This window comes from Brassica napus, chromosome C9 (assembly GCF_020379485.1).
Source record: "Brassica napus cultivar Da-Ae chromosome C9, Da-Ae, whole genome shotgun sequence".
NCBI lineage: Eukaryota > Viridiplantae > Streptophyta > Magnoliopsida > Brassicales > Brassicaceae > Brassica > Brassica napus.
Window position 1 is genome coordinate 6,049,722 of NC_063452.1, and position 19,146 is coordinate 6,068,867.

At 32.3% G+C, this 19,146-nt stretch overlaps 1 long non-coding RNA gene and 2 pseudogenes across 5 annotated transcripts; all 3 read right to left on the bottom strand.

The window, feature by feature from the left end:
- Positions 1-3,900: 3,900 nt before the first annotated feature.
- Positions 3,901-7,026, bottom strand: LOC125592896 (annotated as a pseudogene).
- A 236-nt stretch (positions 7,027-7,262) lies between these two features.
- Positions 7,263-10,404, bottom strand: LOC125592897 (annotated as a pseudogene).
- A 2,578-nt stretch (positions 10,405-12,982) lies between these two features.
- LOC125592898 lies at positions 12,983-15,731 on the bottom strand. 5 transcript variants are annotated; one of them, XR_007328635.1, is made up of 7 exons: positions 15,304-15,730; positions 14,909-15,239; positions 14,682-14,804; positions 14,306-14,363; positions 13,952-14,221; positions 13,662-13,775; positions 12,983-13,465 (listed from the first exon to the last, which is right to left on the bottom strand). It is a non-coding gene; the product is annotated as an uncharacterized LOC125592898 (long non-coding RNA). The 5 variants fall into 5 exon arrangements; XR_007328636.1 differs by having other exon boundaries at positions 14,909-14,958; positions 15,304-15,725; XR_007328633.1 differs by having other exon boundaries at positions 14,909-14,958; positions 15,126-15,724.
- Between the last annotated feature and the right edge of the window lie 3,415 nt (positions 15,732-19,146).

Below are 19,146 nucleotides of genomic sequence, written 5' to 3' on the forward strand. Positions count from 1 at the left end.
AAAATATAATTGTAAAAATTTGTTTGATAGTAATTATCCTTTTATAAAATCTTCTACAAAATAAAATTGTTAAAGACTGTTTAATTGTAGTTTTCTTTTTTCTTCAAATCTAAACAAAAAATGTAAAACAAGTATTTCAAATATTTCCAAATAATAATAAACTTTCTTATTAAAATAGTAAATTTTATGTTTAAGAAATCATAATCCAAAAAAGATTACAATTATTCTTTTTTTTGGAACTGAAAGGATTACAGTAAGAACTATAAAGTCTCCGATCATAAATTTCAGATAAGAGTGATTGAGAGAACAACAACTGCATATGTGTGAAACAACCATTACCTCAAATACTCTGTGAAAAAAAATTGATTTCAACTACAAAGATTTTGCTCAACTTAAAGATACAAGAAATTATTAATTTGATGATAACATTCATGCATTTATATACATATATATATATATATATATATATATATATAACCTTTTTTGTTACAGATGTGTAATTAGTATATCAATAATATGAAAAAACCGATGTTCAAATAATTACTCTAACTTAATTGTTAAAGAGATATTTTTCTATAAATAACTGTAGCATTTTTTCTCTATGAATTATTAATCCAATTTCATTAAGCAATTTCAGTTTTTTTTCCTTTTTTTCTACAAAAACTCTATTCTATATAGTGAAATTGAAATTGAAATAAAAGCAACATTGTGAGCCGGACAAGTATAACTATTTGAAGATATATATCGCGCTGTGAAATGTGATAGTATTGTTATTATCATGAAAGTCTTTTAGCAAGAGATATCAAAGTGTAATTTTTGAATCAGCATCTTCTGAACTAAATTCTAATAAAAAGATTTGGATGTTTATTTTATTAGTTAACTCTAATTAGTTGAAGAAAATTTAATATACTAATTTTTATTATTTCTATTAGTTTCAGCTATGATAATGGTTGCTCGGTTAATCTTGGCCATATGATTGAAAATTCTTAAATGAATAATGAAGTTTATGAATCTCGGTATTAGTTAACATATATATATTTATGTTAACTTCTATGAGTTAACTATATTTAGTTAACACAAAAAAAATTTAAACAAATTAATTATTTATTTATATATTTATTAGAATCTTAAATTTCATATTCCTAAAACCTACCCCACCCCCTCAATTCTAAACCCTTAGTCTAGATTAGTTAACCTTAGGATTATAAGTGTTTTTTTTTTCTTTTTAAAAGTGAGAACAAAAGTGGTATTAAGAATGTGGTATCTTTGGTAATTTCCCGTATAATATTGTCACTAACTAGATTGACCTTATTTAGCTTTCAATTTTTTCATTTTAATTTTTACTTTGGTTGAGTTTGGTTTAAATTTTTAGGTATGAGTGTTTTCTCTAACCTTAAATACAAAGTTGATAACAATTTACCTATGCACCATGATTATAAATACAAATACTAATAGGGATTTATGTGTGTAAATGAGTTTGTAATTATAAATAAATATCTCACAGCTTATGCAAACAAAAAAAAAAATCCTCAATCTATAATAAAATGATTTATTATTTTTATGTTTTTATTAAAACATCAAACAAAACCCGTTGCAACGCACGGGCCTTATCTAGTTTGTAATAATTCCTATATACATATTCTTCACCATGCAACCTTCACTTGAGCATTTGTAATAATTCCTATATACATATTCACACCATTCATTCACCCTTAATTAGCTTAGTTACTTTTATAAATAAAAAAAATCCAGACTGATCTCCATATATGTATTGAATATACACATGTGGGCGATTTGTTTTTTGTGCTTTTATCTATGATACATGAGCCAAAATAAGATCTAGATGATGAATGACCCATGGATTTTAGTCAGTTTATCACTAATCAGTTACAAAGGTATGTCTGTATAAAAACAAAAACATACAAAAATATATATGCATATGTGTGATATGTAGTTTGATACAAGTGAAGTGGGTTGGTAGATAATATAAGCAGGGCCCATACAATACTTGAGACGGACCTGAATAAAAGACCATTAAACAGTATTCAAATCACACACTATGTGATCTAATTAATTAGTCATCATTCTATAACACTAGATTTATAAGATGATGATAGAAAATGTTCAATCAACCACATGTTAATTTCTAAAAACAACTAAATAAAATATTATAAATCAACAACTTAATGAGATGAAATGAGCAATTAAACTATTTTATTAATTAATTACCTCTTGTTAATGTTGTTCTTGACAGATTTCTTCCCATACTTCCTCCATTTATAACCATCATCCATCACATCAATCTTTGATCTCGTACTAAATGCAACTCGATGACTCGGCGGGTCCTTCGTCTCAGCATCTTTCACTGATAAACTTACAAATATATTACGAAAGTTTTTATTTTTATGTTGTAAGGAAAGATAATTAAGAGATAAGATTAATAAACATTTACAAGCAATTTCAGCGTGGTTACTAGAAAGGTGCTTCAGCACCACGTGTGAAAGAAGAGGAAGATGACGTCATTCTAATGACGTATGGAGAGACTATCCATGGTGGTGAAAAGTAAGCTTCGGTTTAAGTAATGAGTTTTGGATATAGAGCTTGAGGTCCCCGTACGAGCATAAGGTCCACGGACGTCATAGTTAGTGTTCGGTAACGTGGATTCTGAAAATGTAACTATGTTTTTTAGAGATACTGTGATAAAGCTTAAGTTTGAGTGTCTGGCCTAACTTTGGTTTAAAAATTTTTTTAAGCAAAAATTTTGGCTATCCGGTCCAATCTATTTATGCAAATGTAAAAGAATGGTTACCTATAGACTGATTGTACCATAATTAAATACATCAATATGTTTCAAAAAAATTAAAAACTTAAAAATCAAACAGTTCCTGTCCATTTTTGATAGGAAACGTGTTTCTTATGGACATGGTTGACAAAAGATTACATCTGTTTTCTTATGATTCGTTGTGTTTCCTTACAAAAGTTATGGCTCATAGCTAAGCAAGGTATCGAGGATATATTATTACACTCACTGACCCACAGTGACCAAAATTTCCTAAGTCAACGATTCAAATTGGTCTTTAATCTTGTCTTGAAGGTAAGGTGAAATTTCCTGGTGCCACTATTAATTGTTTTTAACCACAATATAGTAGTTGCTTTTATTGTGTTAAAACATAAATATTAACAGAAAACATGTGATGTGGCTTTTTATTATGTGATATGGCTTTGTTATAAATTCATGTGATGTAATATCGTATAAAGATTACATGCAAATGGTTAAGAATATTGAAATCATCTAGTAATATGTAGGGTTTTCTTTAACTGAAATAGGATGGTCTTTAGAAACTATGAGTCATGTGTAAGTTTAAGCAGAGGAAAAAAAATCCTATATTGTCAAGGAAGGACTGAAACAGGCGGGCGGCTGGTCAAGAGTGAAGGAATGTGCCAGTGTGAGGTTCAAATGAAATTACATATGTTAATTTTTTTTGTATTGCTTTTAATTTTGAAAGCGATGGAGGCCGGCAAAAAAAAAGAGTGAAAGTGATAGAGGTGTATATTCATGAACGCCGACCCTATTAGAAAAAATAAGTGCATCTTTCTTTATGCTAAAAAGTACTATATTTTATTATATAACAGTGATACTTATATTCCTTGAAATCTAATTTGGAAGAAAGTTCCAAAGTTTGATTTTTATTAAACCGAAACATTTGTTTTAAAGTTAGCGCTTACAATCTATGATTTTTTCGTCGGTTTTATAATAGATTTGAAAATTTCTACACAAAATAAATTATTAAATGTTTTTGTAATTTACTTTCTTATTTGTGTATATACTATGCGATGCTAATCAAAAATAAAATATCATATAGAAGTGCATTAGAAAACACATCATAATTCTCAATAAATATATAAAATATCGATTCTTATGAAACCAATAATTATTTTAATACTAGAATTCTTATTAACAAATGTTGAAACATATGGTTATCAGATTAGCCACAACCAGCTATTAAACCTAATATATCAAATGGTTATATTTGTTTTTTTTTCAGTAACACATGTTAAGTGTTTACAATCCAAGATATACGATGATCCAACCTTGGATTTTTTCAAGAGAAGTCCTATATGGAATCGATACCCCATCTCAAACAAAGAATCCAACCTAGCTTTTCTGTTAATTTTTGTATTATTTCTAATTTTGTACTACGATTCATACTAACTTTAATTAGAACTTTTATCTGATTCATACTACCTTCAAACGAAAAAAACTATTAAAAAAACTCAAACGAAAAATAACAATAAACGAGATATGATTTGATTATGTCAATCTATTAAACATATAGGAGTACTAACTCAAATGTTATCAAACAAACATATAACAATTAACCGAATATAGTAAGTATCCCAAAACTGTGAAAAAACAAGCAAACAAATTATATAGCTGTGACTAATCCAAGAAGAATAAGTCCAGCGACAATGAATCTTCCGAACACATAGCTGATCCTGAAATCACCACTTCCACTGACGATCTGAATAGGGAACAAGCAACTTCCGACGGATGCATTGTTCTTAGTAATCATAGCAGATCCTCTGAAATCGCAAGCCCTAACGTCTTGGCCCTGAATCTGGAAAAACATGTTAAATGCGTATGATATGTTTTGGATTTTGTCGAGGTTACTACATGTGGACCCGTAAAGCATCGCGGTGCAGTCACCATGGTAACACGCATAGTCTAGGTCCGGACCAACTTCATCTAGATTGATCGTGTCTTTGTTTACAACGCACCATTGCAGCATTGCTTATCTAAGTATTGCACACCTTTTTCTGCCACGGGTACGATCTTGCGTCCTTGTCCCGTGAAATCTAACATAAACTTCGGTGTTCCATCGTATCTGTTGAAAATATATTGAATATAACGAGAACTCAATGGATGATGTTTTATTTTTCCTCATTATATCTTAATACATGCATGGTATAATTTTTTTTGTTGTAATAGTTTAAGCATAGTATAACATAAGTGGTTATAAAATAGTAGTTTACTGGTAATGATGATAATGTGATGAGTGGAATAATAGAACATCGAAATAGTGAAATAACAGAACAAGGAAACACATCAAACACTAAAAAGTTTCTGCAAAAATACTCTAGATGCTAGAATTGGTTTTGAATCTTTTGATAAATGATTGCCGTAATGATTTGTAACGCATGCATGCTATTAGACTATTAGAGCGTGACGAAATCAGTTAAGAAAAAATTAAGAAACTCGATATATATACGTTTGAATAGCTATTACCTGAAGATTCCCCAATGTCTTTCGAATGGTCCAGGAAGAATACTCTTCATGTCTTCGTCGAGTAAACCAAAGAGATAAACTTCTAATTTCTCAGGTCTCAGTGGAGTCCCAACGTCCTTAGCAAGTCTTTTCATAAGTCCTGCATAGAACTTCTCTGCTAGCTTCGGCGTCGCATATTTATGACCATCCGTTGGCCATCCAACCTATACATAAAAGAAAAATAAATAAGCAAATTCAATAAACGCTCTCAATATTCTTAATACACCTATCTAATAATCAATAACTTGCTTATCAAGTTACCTCTCCAACGATAATCTTCATATCTTTAATCCCAGCTTTATTCAACGCGTAAACCAGCGTGTCGTAATTCGCATCAAACACGTTATCGTAATTCTTTCCGTTATCAGGAATGGTCTGACCATTACCATCGAAAAACGCATATTCGACGGGAAAATGTTGGTTCAGATAAAGACTAAGGAAAGGGTAAATGTTGACGGTGAAAGGCAAATCATTATCATGGAAGAACTTGACGATGTCGAGCATTATTTGCTTAACATCGCTGCGGAAATCGCCTTCTGATGGCTTGTCGTTAGCTGATTGGTAAACTTCAGCGTTTTGTGGGATCGTGGCTTTCATTACATCGGTATGTCCGGCCTCTTTTAACGCTCTGTGAATGTTCTTTAAAGCTGGAAACGTTGTTTTTAAGTACGATCCATTGTATGCTGACAAGAACGGCTCGTTTCCCACAGCCACGTACCTATATAGCATGGCAATCATGTGAATGAATTAGTCCGAAACATATTTATGTCTTTTAAGATTAGAAAAAATAATCATTAGTATATAAAAAAAAACTCATAAAAATATATATCTGATTTTGAGGCTATATGAATATTTATCCAAGAAATTATAAATATTATATCCACATAATTAATATACAAACTCTGGTACAAGTATTTATTTATTTTCTATTCGAGTGTTTTTGTTTTCTTCATGGCTTTTGTTTACAACAATTTATCTACTTGTTTTAAACAAAATAAAAGTTAGGATATAAACGTCGCAGAAGCCATCTATCACCTAAAAACGGATGATCTCAAATCCGGTATTTAAATCAATCAGATAAAAAAGGATTAATTAATTGGTTTAAGTTGTTGTCTAGACATATATCTAACTGAAACAAGACTGATCCCAACATCGGATTAACGTCTAATGAATTTTAAAATATGTTAGTAAAGTTACTTGATGTTGACGCCATCCTTGCGCATGTAAGCAGTGATATTTTCTTTGACCCAATCTTTAGCATTACCGTAATCATCAGCTAGAGTTTCAAGAAGGTTATTAGGGATTCCGACCATAACCTCCATGCCCGAACCGGCCAAAGCATTCATCGTCCATGAATCAGCGTCAAAAAGCTTCACTTTATTGATCTTGTTCTCCTTAAGCATCCTAACAACAATATCAGGATTCAGCGGATGTGATGCGATATTACCCCAATTCACACCGAAGCCTTCGACAAAACTAGCCAGGGTCAAAACGGTCATTACAACCGTCCCGAGGTTAACGAGCATTGCTGCCCTTCCGGCCATGTTGAGAAGGCGACGATGAATGAGATTGGTTTTGTTTGATCTCGAAGATGTGTCTGCTTTCTTTGATTGATTGTTGTGTGTTGTTTTTCTTTACAGTCGGTGAATTTCTTTTCTATGTGTCTTTGGGTGGTCGTTGTTGTCTTAATAATTAAAAGATGTTTATAGGTTGTTATTAGTGAAAGGTTTTAGCTTAAAATAAATTTATATATTAGGAAAAATCATGAGGTAATACAGGTGTATTTTTCGGAGATTTGGAATCTGTTAGTGCTTCTTTTTTTAGTTAGAGAGTATATCTTAAATTTGTCGATTTGTTAATAGCAGTATCTAATATTTGATTTTGGTTGCAAAAACATTTTTTTCCAATGTAAAGGTGTTTCTACATAACTTCTCCTTTCCAATGTTTAGACCTATTTTTGTTTAACTAATACTATAGCTAATGTTATATTTTTCTAAATTATTTAATGAAATTTCTAAACACATAAGCTATTTGGATATTTTTAAGTTTTTACAAACCTATTCGGACTCGGAAGGATCCGAGTCCAAACCCCATCCGAAAATTTATAATATTCGAACAAAGTTTAATTTTAAACCCAAAAATCCGATATTCAAAAAACGATCCGGAACGGATACTTGGATGGATGCCCACGTATAACTGATTTTATAAACAAATAATAAAAATTATTAACCAGTTAAATTCTTGTTATGAATGAATCAATTTCATTCAAACCTACGAAATTATTTTGGTTAATACGTAAAATAATATTGTCTAATTATTATGGTAAATATAATTAATAAAGTAATTAGAAAAAATGAAAAAATAAATGTAAAAGATGTTATAAAAATACTTAAAATAGATAAGTTCTATTTTGTATTTTGTAATAAATATAATCGAATTATTTAGGAAAAACAATAAATAAAGTGGTTTAAATTAGTTAAAAATGTAAAAAATCACTTAAAAATAGGTGAGTACTGTTTTGTATTAGATATATTAATATGATAGTTGTGAGTGTTTTATTTATGGTTTGCATCATGGTTTCTGAATAAATGTCAATGAATATATATTTTACGTGCATATACATCTATTATTATCATTTTTACTCATACGCTGTCATATAAATATATAATCATTCATAAAATTGTTTACTACAATTGCATATGTTTTAGATAAGTTAAGATGCGGTTTATTGATTATTTTTCATAAAACTAAATAAAATATGTTTCATATTAAAATGCAAAATAACACAAAATATCACATTCTCCTGATAATTAGTGTACGAAAATTATATTAGAGATTTATAGAATATTCAACCGTTCATGTAAATATTTTAAAATTCGTAAATTTATTTCGCATATGAATTTATCTGTACAACTTATCTTTCATACTATTTTGGCAAGACAATAAATGAAATGTAGTAATCAATATGAATATTACATATGTCATAATATACAGCTAAAACAAGTTACCAAATTTCTCAAGGAAAAAAATTATTAGGCGATAACCAGAAAAATATTTGGGATCGAAATCAGAAATCATTCTTGAACAATCCACAAATTTGACTAAAAATAACTTTATTACTTAATATTCATAGTCCTACTTGAATTCTTCCACTAAAGTCATAATCAAAATCTCCCATTTAGTTTGATATAGGCATATAGCATTACACACAAAAATAACTTTGTTTTTAAGGCCATAAGTCCCAAAGATTACCCGTCAAGTGCTCCTTGAGCTGTCATATCCTCTAAGGAGGCTGTGTAAGAATCAACAATACTCTGTGGCTTTGAAGCTGCAGATGTCTTGGCTGGCTCAACCTTCACAGGTGCAGCATAAGCCATAGCTCATGGTGTAAGACTCAAGCTCGTGGCTACTGAAGTTTTCTTTGGCTTTGGTTGGTTACAACTGCTGATTCTCTTCTGACTCGAAACGAGGCAGGGATCTGCGGATCAATAACAACAAATGAAATGTTTGTTTTAGGGAATTCACATGAGACAAATAAAAATATGAATTCATGGATGTAACTTGTAAGCTCATGTGTGTGTTGAGAGCTAGCAGTCTCCTGACAACAGTAGGAGCCTCACATGTACTCAAACCAGGATTTGATACCTAAAAAAACCGCATTATATACAGCTAATGGATCATCAGCATCAAAGCTTCAAAAATCCACCCATATTCCAATCTTTTTTTATGATATTAAACAATAAAAAAAGCAGAGATTCAACTATTGTTTTGTTTGTTTGCAAAACAAATAAAATAAAAAATATTATTAAAAAAATAGTTCAACTGTATTATCATAGACAAACACAATTAGATAATGATATAGAAGAAACTTTATTCAAATTTCCAAGTGCATGATGCTTTCACACTTATCCAGAACCTTGATACACACATGCGGCGTTGTCACTCTATTGATATTAACCTTCCTCACATCATTCTTCATCAGATCGTAATAGAGAAGGTAACAAGGACAAGTCAACGCCAAGATAACCTCATTGTTCTCACCCGTACCATGAACAATCAACTTCTTATTATGGTCAATGTCATCCACTAAATGCTTCTGACAAAGCTTCAAAACCAGAGATTTTCTCGACCATATTCCACCATCCACCTCCAACACCCACAACTCCGAGACACCCGTTTCTGTAATACGTGAATAGTCAAAGATTGCTGGTTTTCCACCATGCTCTATGAAACCAAAGGAAGTACAAAACTGAGGCACTGCATGGGGTGCTTGGATCACACGGATATCTTCAGACCTAACGTCAAAACAATAAACGTGATAGCGACGTGTATGATTGAAAGCCAGATAATATATAACTCCATTGATGCAGAGTCCTTGTCTTGTAGGAAGGTGAGCTTGAGCATCATACTCGGTTCTTTTCCAAAAACCTCCGGGTTCCAATACGAAGACCCAAAACTCGGAGAATAGCATCTCAGAGAATGACGAGGCTATCATAACACTACAGACTATTTTGTATTGATCAAGAACAGGATCGTGTCCGAAAAAGTAGTGGACATGCTTATAAGGTTCTTGTTGCGCAAAGAGGTTAGATTTGAAGGTGGGTAAGGTTAAACTCTGTCTAGTGGCGGGATTATAGATACATGCTTTTCTGCAAATAGTGAATACAATCAAACCGCGAAGAGACACCATCCTGTATCCTCCCATCCCTGGGAAAGTCAAATCTGGTTCTAATGATGATTCAGCACTACTACTAGACGACATTAACCTTAATGATATAGCAGTTCATACATCTCCATTGAATCACACATGTAGTGTCTCACCAAATCCAAACTCATATACAAACTCATGTATAGACCAAGTGGTCGCGGTTGCGATGATGAGACCATGAGATAAAGGTTGCTAAAATATCAAGAGCGGATCAGACAACACCATAGCTTTGAGACACACTTGAACCTCATAAGCGATTTAGCAGGCAATCTACTCAGGATTTCGATCATGAGATCAAAAGAAATCTCTGGAGCCACGTATCTTCTTCTCAACAGATAATTAACCATAGCTATGTCTAATTCACAGGGGCTATTTTTCAGATATATAAGTAGGAAAGACAAAAACAGAGACAGAGGGTTCGCCAGCTAGGGTTTGAAGATCTTGGTAGAATTGGAATTTTTCTATTTTTTTTTACCGCTAGGGTTAATGCTATAATTAAACATAAATTTTAGCTGTGCTTATTGGGTTGATGGGCTCACGTTAAACTTTATAACCACAAAGCAGAATCCGGTTTAAGGTTTTAAAAATCCCAATTAACCATGTGTGATAAATTCCGCAACGCCGATTTCTCGGTTTATGGAAAATTGAGGGTATAACCTATTAAAGGTGTCCGCATAAAATTTAAAACCTCTAATCAAACTATGACAAATCTTTTATTATTTTTTAGAATGTTAATCTTTCCAAAATATATAAAAGAACGAAATTAATACTACATATATATAACTTAAACTAACAAAATAAATATTAACATTGACAATTTACTTAAAAAATACTAACTATTATATTATTTAACCCGACGTTGGTGGTCGAGTGGTGTGAGGCGGCTCGCAATGGTCCTAAGGGCCGCGAGTTCGAACCTCCCCCTCAGATTTACCCCTACGCCGGGCCACGCGGATATGGGCCTATGCTTTAGGTCCCATTTGAAAACCCGGAGAGATGGTCCATCCGTGGGCCGCACCTCCCATTGGGGATTAGTCTGGACCTCGGCCTGGGATACGCCCAGGTTAAACCAAAAAAAAAAAAAAACTATTATATTAAAAAAAAAAATAGTAATATTAACAAAAGAATATATCTTCTTAAGTATAATAAAATTCAAAATACATTTTATACCAAAATAAAATGGTAAATTAATATTGAAATAGTTAAAATAACAAACACAAAATAAAACATTACTATAAAATAAAACCAAAAAATCTATTTAAACTAACAAAATAAATAGTAACATTTTACAACTTACTTAAAAATGCTAACTATTATAGTAAAATAGAAAATCAAAAGAAAAATAGTAATATTAACAAAAAAAACACTGTTATTTTGATATTTATTTTTTCTTAATCCCTAAAATTAAAATAGCAAAAAACGACATAGTAAAAGTAAATTTCCATAATCTTTCAAAAGTAGATATCATTGGGGCCACAATTTTTCTTATATAAGGCACTTCCCTCTTTCTCATAACTAAAATCAATAAAAAGTTGTCAAATCTTTCATTGATAATTCCTAAAACCCCAGAAAACTTGTGATTAGTCCATACCAAATTCTTTGTTGGTTTCTCAATGTGTGTAGATAAAAAAAACTACTGATGCTGTTTGGACCAATGTCTTATGTTATAACTGTGAGCTTCCCACACCTTAACTTTATTTTCAAATGTTCGTTCACTATTAGTAATTACTTCTCTTATTCCATGTCGTATCAAACATGGTAAAAGCATATAATTAAATTGTCTACTGAATTTAAATGCTACATATTAAATTTAATAGCAACTAGAGTTTGAAGCCGCACGTCCGTGCGAATATTTTTTTGTAAATTTTGATATTATCTTACGTTTTAAATATATGATTTAAATTTTAGTGTTGTATGTTGTGTAACTTAATAATTTTATTGTTTAGATTTCTTAAATAGATAGTGATCTGTTTTTTATACAGGGAAGGAGTCTCCGCGAAAGCGCGGGGTTATTGACTTTTATATTTTTCTTTTACCGGAGAAAGATCCACAAGTATTGTGTGGTCGTCTTGTTGCATCATCTTTCGAATTGAATGCAAGCTCTTTACTCCAACTGCAACATTAACCACAAACATAATATGCCAAACACAATTACATTTTTTTATTGATTCCTATCAATTTTGAAATTTATTTATTTTGTTTGAATACCAAAATTTCTTAAATCATTCCTGGACTATATAATTTGTTTATAGTTTGTCATAGTATAACAATTGGACATTAACTGTTTTTTTTTTATTGTTGTTTGTTGTTAAGACTTTTATTTAGTGTTAAATACTAAGTTGAATGATGCTTTCATGTATGGAGATTAGTTTGTTCATCCTTATGAAACTTTGTATGATGTTAATGGTATTGTCAAAAAAAAAACTACCCTTTTAGTTGTCAATTCATATAACTTTTGTTGAACCGCTCAATTTTATGTGTATATGCATTTTTATTCTACATTGTATTTTAATTTATTTTTTTTAAAAACGTCTGAAACAACTGATTACATCAGTAGGGCAAAGGAACAAAAACAAAGCAAGAGACTACATACTAAAACTCAATCTTAAGGGAAAGACTGAAGAGCTTAAAATGTACTCTCTTGACGGATAAGATCATGCAGCCAGGAAGGACCACCAAGAGCAAGGTATGACAGAAATAACCCATTAAATTTAGAATATTTTTTTGTTTGGCTAATTTTCACTGAATATTTTTATTATTTTCGTACTTCATTTATTAGCATATATGAATATTCGCCTTTTTTTACTATATGGAATTTAAGTAACTATAAAATAGGTTTTCATTATATAAAACTAAAATATATGAGGAAGGTAGTTTGTGTTTATTTTCCTTCTTTTCTGTTTGTGAGCTTAATAGTATGAGTTGCATATATGGTTTGACTCATCTTATTTGAAAAGGATCAAATTTTGATTAAAAAATAATGCATTCGAGAGAAATTTATTATCCTAAGTTTATGTTGATATTTTGAAATCGATTGTTCATAACAGTCTTATGACTGAGACCATTTCCTTAAAATGAACTTGAGATTCGATTGGCCATTGCATCGGTGGTGGACACTGATAGTGATAGGTAACAACTAAATTTAGCTTGACCTTCCAACACCGTAACCCCTTTCGTGTTCTCCTCCTTCTCTCGTCGTATTTATGACTCCAGGGCGTCTGCGGAGGTGATAATTATAGTACAGCAGAGGTGACGCTAATTGCCCTCGCTGCTCCGCCCAGATGCTTGTCTTTTTCTCCAATCGTCCATTGTCACTCACATCCAAAGAACATGGGATCTGTGAAGCCGTTAATTACTGAGCAAGACTGCTTTTTACTTCAGACCATTCAAGCTCTCTCCGCTTCATGGAAGCTTTACCGAGCTCCTATTGTCTAAGAAGGTGAAAAGGAAAACATGGGATGAAAAGAATCAGTGTACGACCATGTTTGAGCCAAATATTCATAGCTTACAGATTTCGAAAAGAATATACCTTCCTGAGCTATTACAGATTTCGAAAAGAATCAGTGTACGATCAAGTTTCTGCATGAGCTATTAATATTCATAACTTAATGTTATGAAAGAATATACCTTCCATCCATGCAATTGTGAGGTTAGCGCCAAATGTTGCAAAGAACTGGGCGACTTCTGGTTCATGAAACTGAGCAAATACCCATCCTGAGCTGAAATATCTTGGCAGAACTTCTGCAGCGTGGTGTAAAGACGTTATTTAGAATATAGAAGCATCAATTATAAATATGAGAGATCATGAGATTGAAAAAAATTACTTCTATAGATATAATTTAGCTGCTTGCCCCTTTTCTGTAGAAAAAATCTCTTAATGGAAAGGGGGAATCATGTTTCCTAGTTTTTATCTTTACCTCCAGAAATGACAACGATGAACCGGGGTTGACAGCACTGGCTGGACACTGGAGATACAAGAGCATGCTGGAATTTGAAAACATCTCATGTTCAAGTGGAGTGTGAGTCCTCCCCAGAACCCCTCACCGTAAGACTTGTCAAATAGTGTGATCGTTGTGGAAAGCATGAAACGTCCTATGACGAATGGGTGGTCTTTTTTTTAGACAGGTGACCATATTGGTTGGTTTTAAATCATTGAATGCAGGGATGAAAGTGTGGATTACAGAATTCTATTGACAATAACAGTTGCCAAAATTAGTTGGCCAGTGAAACAAAGCGAGATTTGGATATGTAAGAGTTTGTTGATCGAATACCTTCCCATCAAGAAGCAGAAGAATAATTCACATGAAGTCTGAATACTTTTGGATATACCTTGCATCATGAAAATGGATGAGCATCAAAAACTTGTTGAGAAGGGCGACCAAGATGTAAATTATCAAAGGTGACTTCGCAGTTGAAACCAGGACAACAACGACATCAATTGTGAATCTTAGCTACAGAGAGAGTTAGCTACTCGATATTACTGGCCCCAAGTAGTTTCAGTTTATCAAGGATGAATCGATATGTTTAAGATTATGGATGGTGTATTGTAGAGCCACTATAAGTAACTACATAAGCATGGAATGATTTGCTAATCAGCTACAGATGGTTTGATGATGGAACTTTTATATTCAAGTTAGGACGTGATACCTCTCTCAACGTTTCTTGATGTTTAGCAAATAGCTCATATACTTTATTTGAAGATTAGACTTCTCAGCTTGAAGCTTCTCGTAATCAGAAACTGAAAGACCTCCTAGATTTTGCTGAATGAATCTGAAAGCAAAACGAAAGAAGGATATTATGGTTAGAGATCATAAAAAAATTATACTCTTTGACCTTAAGTCATATTAGGATTAAGTTATAAAAGCTATCATCACCTGGGTACATATTGGTTAGAAACAAAGTACAGGAAGGAAGACTTGTCATTCTGCTCATACAAAACAACCAGAAGTAAATTGGAAACCCACATTGTGTTCCAGAACATACAAAAGAGTATAAATCAAATTATTATGTCAGGAAACGATCAAACTATTTGATACAGAAACGGTTGCAGTTTCTTTTAGTGATGGTGTAATGTAGAAAAAGAAACAATACCTTTGGTGAGAGAATCAATAACAAATACTTCCTAAAAGCCCCTAACTCCACCGAACTCTAAATAATTCCTGAAAGCTTCTTTCTTGGTTTCTTTTTCCTAAAACATATCAGAAACTAAAAGAAACAGACCTTTATTGTCAACTCATTCTTTTTTCGATCTCTTTTGCAAAGTGTTTACCTTTTCGTTTCCAGCGGGCTACGGTGGTGGAAATCAACCGCCACCTTACTCCTTCAGCAGAAACAATCCGCCGTACGGTGCCCCACGGCGCACTTCCTCCTTCTTCTCTTTCCGCGCCTGCTACATCAGGGGACTACATGCTGACAAAGGAGAAGCCTTACGGAGCTCCACCACCGCCTGGACCTTCAGATTATGGTGGTTAAGGTGCTGCGGCACGGCCGGCGCAGTCTAGAATGAATTGGCTGATTGGGAAACAACATCATAAGAGAGGTTAAGAATTGAGAAAATAAATCGTCTGATTGCAGATTAAAACCAGCGAAGACGCGACCGTTGAAGGGTCGAAGAAGGAGATCAATAAAACCCTAATCAAACAAAACTCGAAAACTTGTGATCAAACCAAACCAAAAAAACGTGGGGTCCACAAACTTTAAAACTGCCTAGGTGGATAGCCTTGGGGGAGATACTATTATTATATAGACTAGAGTCTTTGTCCGCGCTACGCGCGGAAAATGGGGTTGAAGAAATTATTAAGTAACATTTTTTAATATTATTAAGAAATTATTTGCTAAGTTCAATTATGTTTGTTTGGAAGTTGACATTTTCTATAAGTTTTTGACATAGGGGGATGGATTAAAATGTCAGAAAATAGATGATAATAAATTAGTTTAAAGGAAGAAAAACAGATGAGAAAATATTTTGTTGCAGTCAAGCAGAATGAAAGATATTGAGGAACAATAATGTTTTTAGGTTGAAAAGAATTGTACACCATAAAGGTCACACTTATCAAAGCCACCTATGCGATCAAGTTTGATAACTCAATTAGTTATGAAAAGATACTGTGAATAATATATTATTTATCAGTTACAAAAAAAAAGAATATATTATTATAATTCACTTAAACTTACAATCATAAAACTTTGGTTTGAACGCTGGTGGATTGCATATCTGGTGGACTACGAAATACATTCATAATTTAAAATGGTATGATTTTGAATAAAGAAATACTATATCTTAGGAGTCATGACACACCTTTTGGTTTGTTGCGTGATCCGAGTGGACGTCCTCTTTTTCTTTTTATGTGTGCTCCCTGTAGAAGTTTGGAAACAAAAAATTTTAGGTGTTAAAATTATTTTATTTTTTTTGCAAAAGAGCTTGATTTTTTTTTTTGAGGAGTTGGTTGCATTGTTATCCTATCGCGATGGAATATGGAATGGATGCTTGTGCATGGTCGGATTAGTAAATATTTTAAAGTTTTTCGTTTTGTCGAATAAGTATATTTATGAATTTGGCTAATTAACGGGAGTTAGGGGATTTGGGGTTTATGTAGCAGAATATTGGCATTATGTAATATTGACATGGCTATTAATATTGATGACACATTATATCGCTAAATATGACATATATAATTATATTTAATGTTAATTTATAATTTTGGTTAAGGTAATAACTCATATATTACAATTCATGTTGATATTGTTTTTTTAGTAAATTTTCCAATTATGATAATAATTCATACATCATCACTAAAATAAATATATTCGAATATGATAATCAATTTCGAAATATTGTTTTGTTTTAATATAATTATACAACTTCATAACTAAACTTAAAAAAAACAAAATTCTATACTTAAATAAATACTTAATCGTTACATCTTTAGTATTTTATATATCAACAATTTTAAAAAATTAGTTTTAATTTTTGATAACTATACAATTATTTTTACAAATTTATTAATTATAAGTAACCAAAATAGATAGATAGAAAAATCTATCTAAGTCTAATATTTTAGATATATACATATATATTCTTAAAATAATTTCAGAAAACAAATCTATTTTTATTTTAAGTTTAGTTAATTTATATTTAGTTAATTCTATTATATGTAGTTAAAACAAATACTAAAATACGATTTTTGGTATAGCATACAAATAATTCAATGAAAAAATAATCTATGATTTTTCAAAAATTGATTACTAACCTTTTTTAGTTTTATCAGATTTGTCGAGAGCAGCTTCATCCCATCTATAGTGAAATTCTTAATTTTGTAGTTTATATGTAATTATACTACAATATATTTTAATTTCTATTTTATTAGGTTATCAAAACGATATATGAGTTATGTATTTAAAAAAAAAATTCATCGTTTATATGGTTGTTGTGTTTTCAGGAATTTCCAATTTACGTTCCTTCAAGACTTTTGATCTTAAGTTTTGCAAGGCTTTTGAATTTTTTTAGAACAATACGACTTATCATTCGAAATTGGAAGATGCAATTATTATTATTTACTTACGAATACTGTCAGCAGTTTGTTATAAGAAGAATTCACCAGCTATACGGCGAGGGTTCAAACTGATACTTGCAAATATCAAATCCGAAGCAAATGCCACAACACATCTGTATAACAACGTGGCTTGTCAGATTATCAATTTGCTATGCACAAATAAATCCAACTTTCAGAAAGAACAGCATTCTATAAATTTGTCAATGTTATTTAAAAAGTCTGATGATATTTTAAGAGTCTCAACTATGATCTAAATTTATCAATCAATGATCCTATAAACACCATCAGTTCACTCGTCTCCAGTGACTGTTGCTTTTTTTAGACGCTGAGAGGGATGTTACCAAACGAATAATAGCTATGGTTCAGGTGATTTACACATATGAAGTAGATGGTGGAGGTACTTACCGATGCAAGGCTTGGTCATCAGAAAGCTTTCCCTTTGCTCTAAACCAATACCTTAGTCTGCAAGAAGACTTTGTCAGAATAATAAAACAAAACCAAAAAAAGTAAAGAGAATTTGATGCAAGTGATGAGTTTCATGTGTAATCAATCACATGAACCAGGTTAGTAAAGGTGAGATATACCACTACCACATCTCTACTTACTCCTCTTCTCATAGCATTAAAGACATAAATGATGCTTGTGATGAGATCGCTATTAGTTGGTGCGGATGGAGAGATATTGGAGCTGCTTTGGATCGACTTCCGAGGGAGTTCTGGTTAGTGCACATTGCGCAGTGGTTGTCTTTGGGAAAGCTATTACATCCCTTATGGAACTCGCACCTGCCAGCATCATTACCATCCTATCTAATCCATTAGCAATTCCACCTGCAAACAATCATGCTTGAACAATCTTGTTCATCATCATCATCATCATCATCACAAGAGTGGCATCAAGTTATTGACATACCATGAGGAGGAGCACCCATGTCAAGAGCCTCCAGAAGATAGCCAAACTTTGCTTCAGCCTGTTTGTAGAAAACAGCATGAGAAAAGGCTTTTCTGTAATAATCAATCAAACAAAGTGATTATAACCTCTTGAGATGCCAATGATCTCTAGAACCTTTTCTTGGACATCCCGCTTATATATCCTTAAACTTTCTCCACCAATCTAGTATACATCAAGACAGTGTATCAAAACAATCTCCAAAAACATTGTTCCATGAAAAAGTAAAATGGCCAAGCTGTTTATGTACCTCGACGCCATTATAGACCATGTCATAGGCAAGAGCTCGTGCAGAAGGTAAGTCATCCATATATTCAGGCCTAGGAGCTGTGAATGGATGATGTAATGCCTAAAGAGACATTTTTCATATTAGCAAACAACATTGTTCCATGAAAAAAGTAAAATGAGCCGAAGCGATGGACGTCGGCGAGATCGGCGGGGAAAGGTGGTGGTTGGAGAGAACGGTTTCTCCGGTGCAACGGTTGTCGTAAAAGTATGTTCTTCCTCTCCGTCTCGCTTCCGTTTGTTCTGTCCAACGTCAGTGTGTTGATTCCACGTCCCTACCTCAAGCGGGAAATTCACAATGGCCTTAGACCCTCGAAGTTTAAACGCTG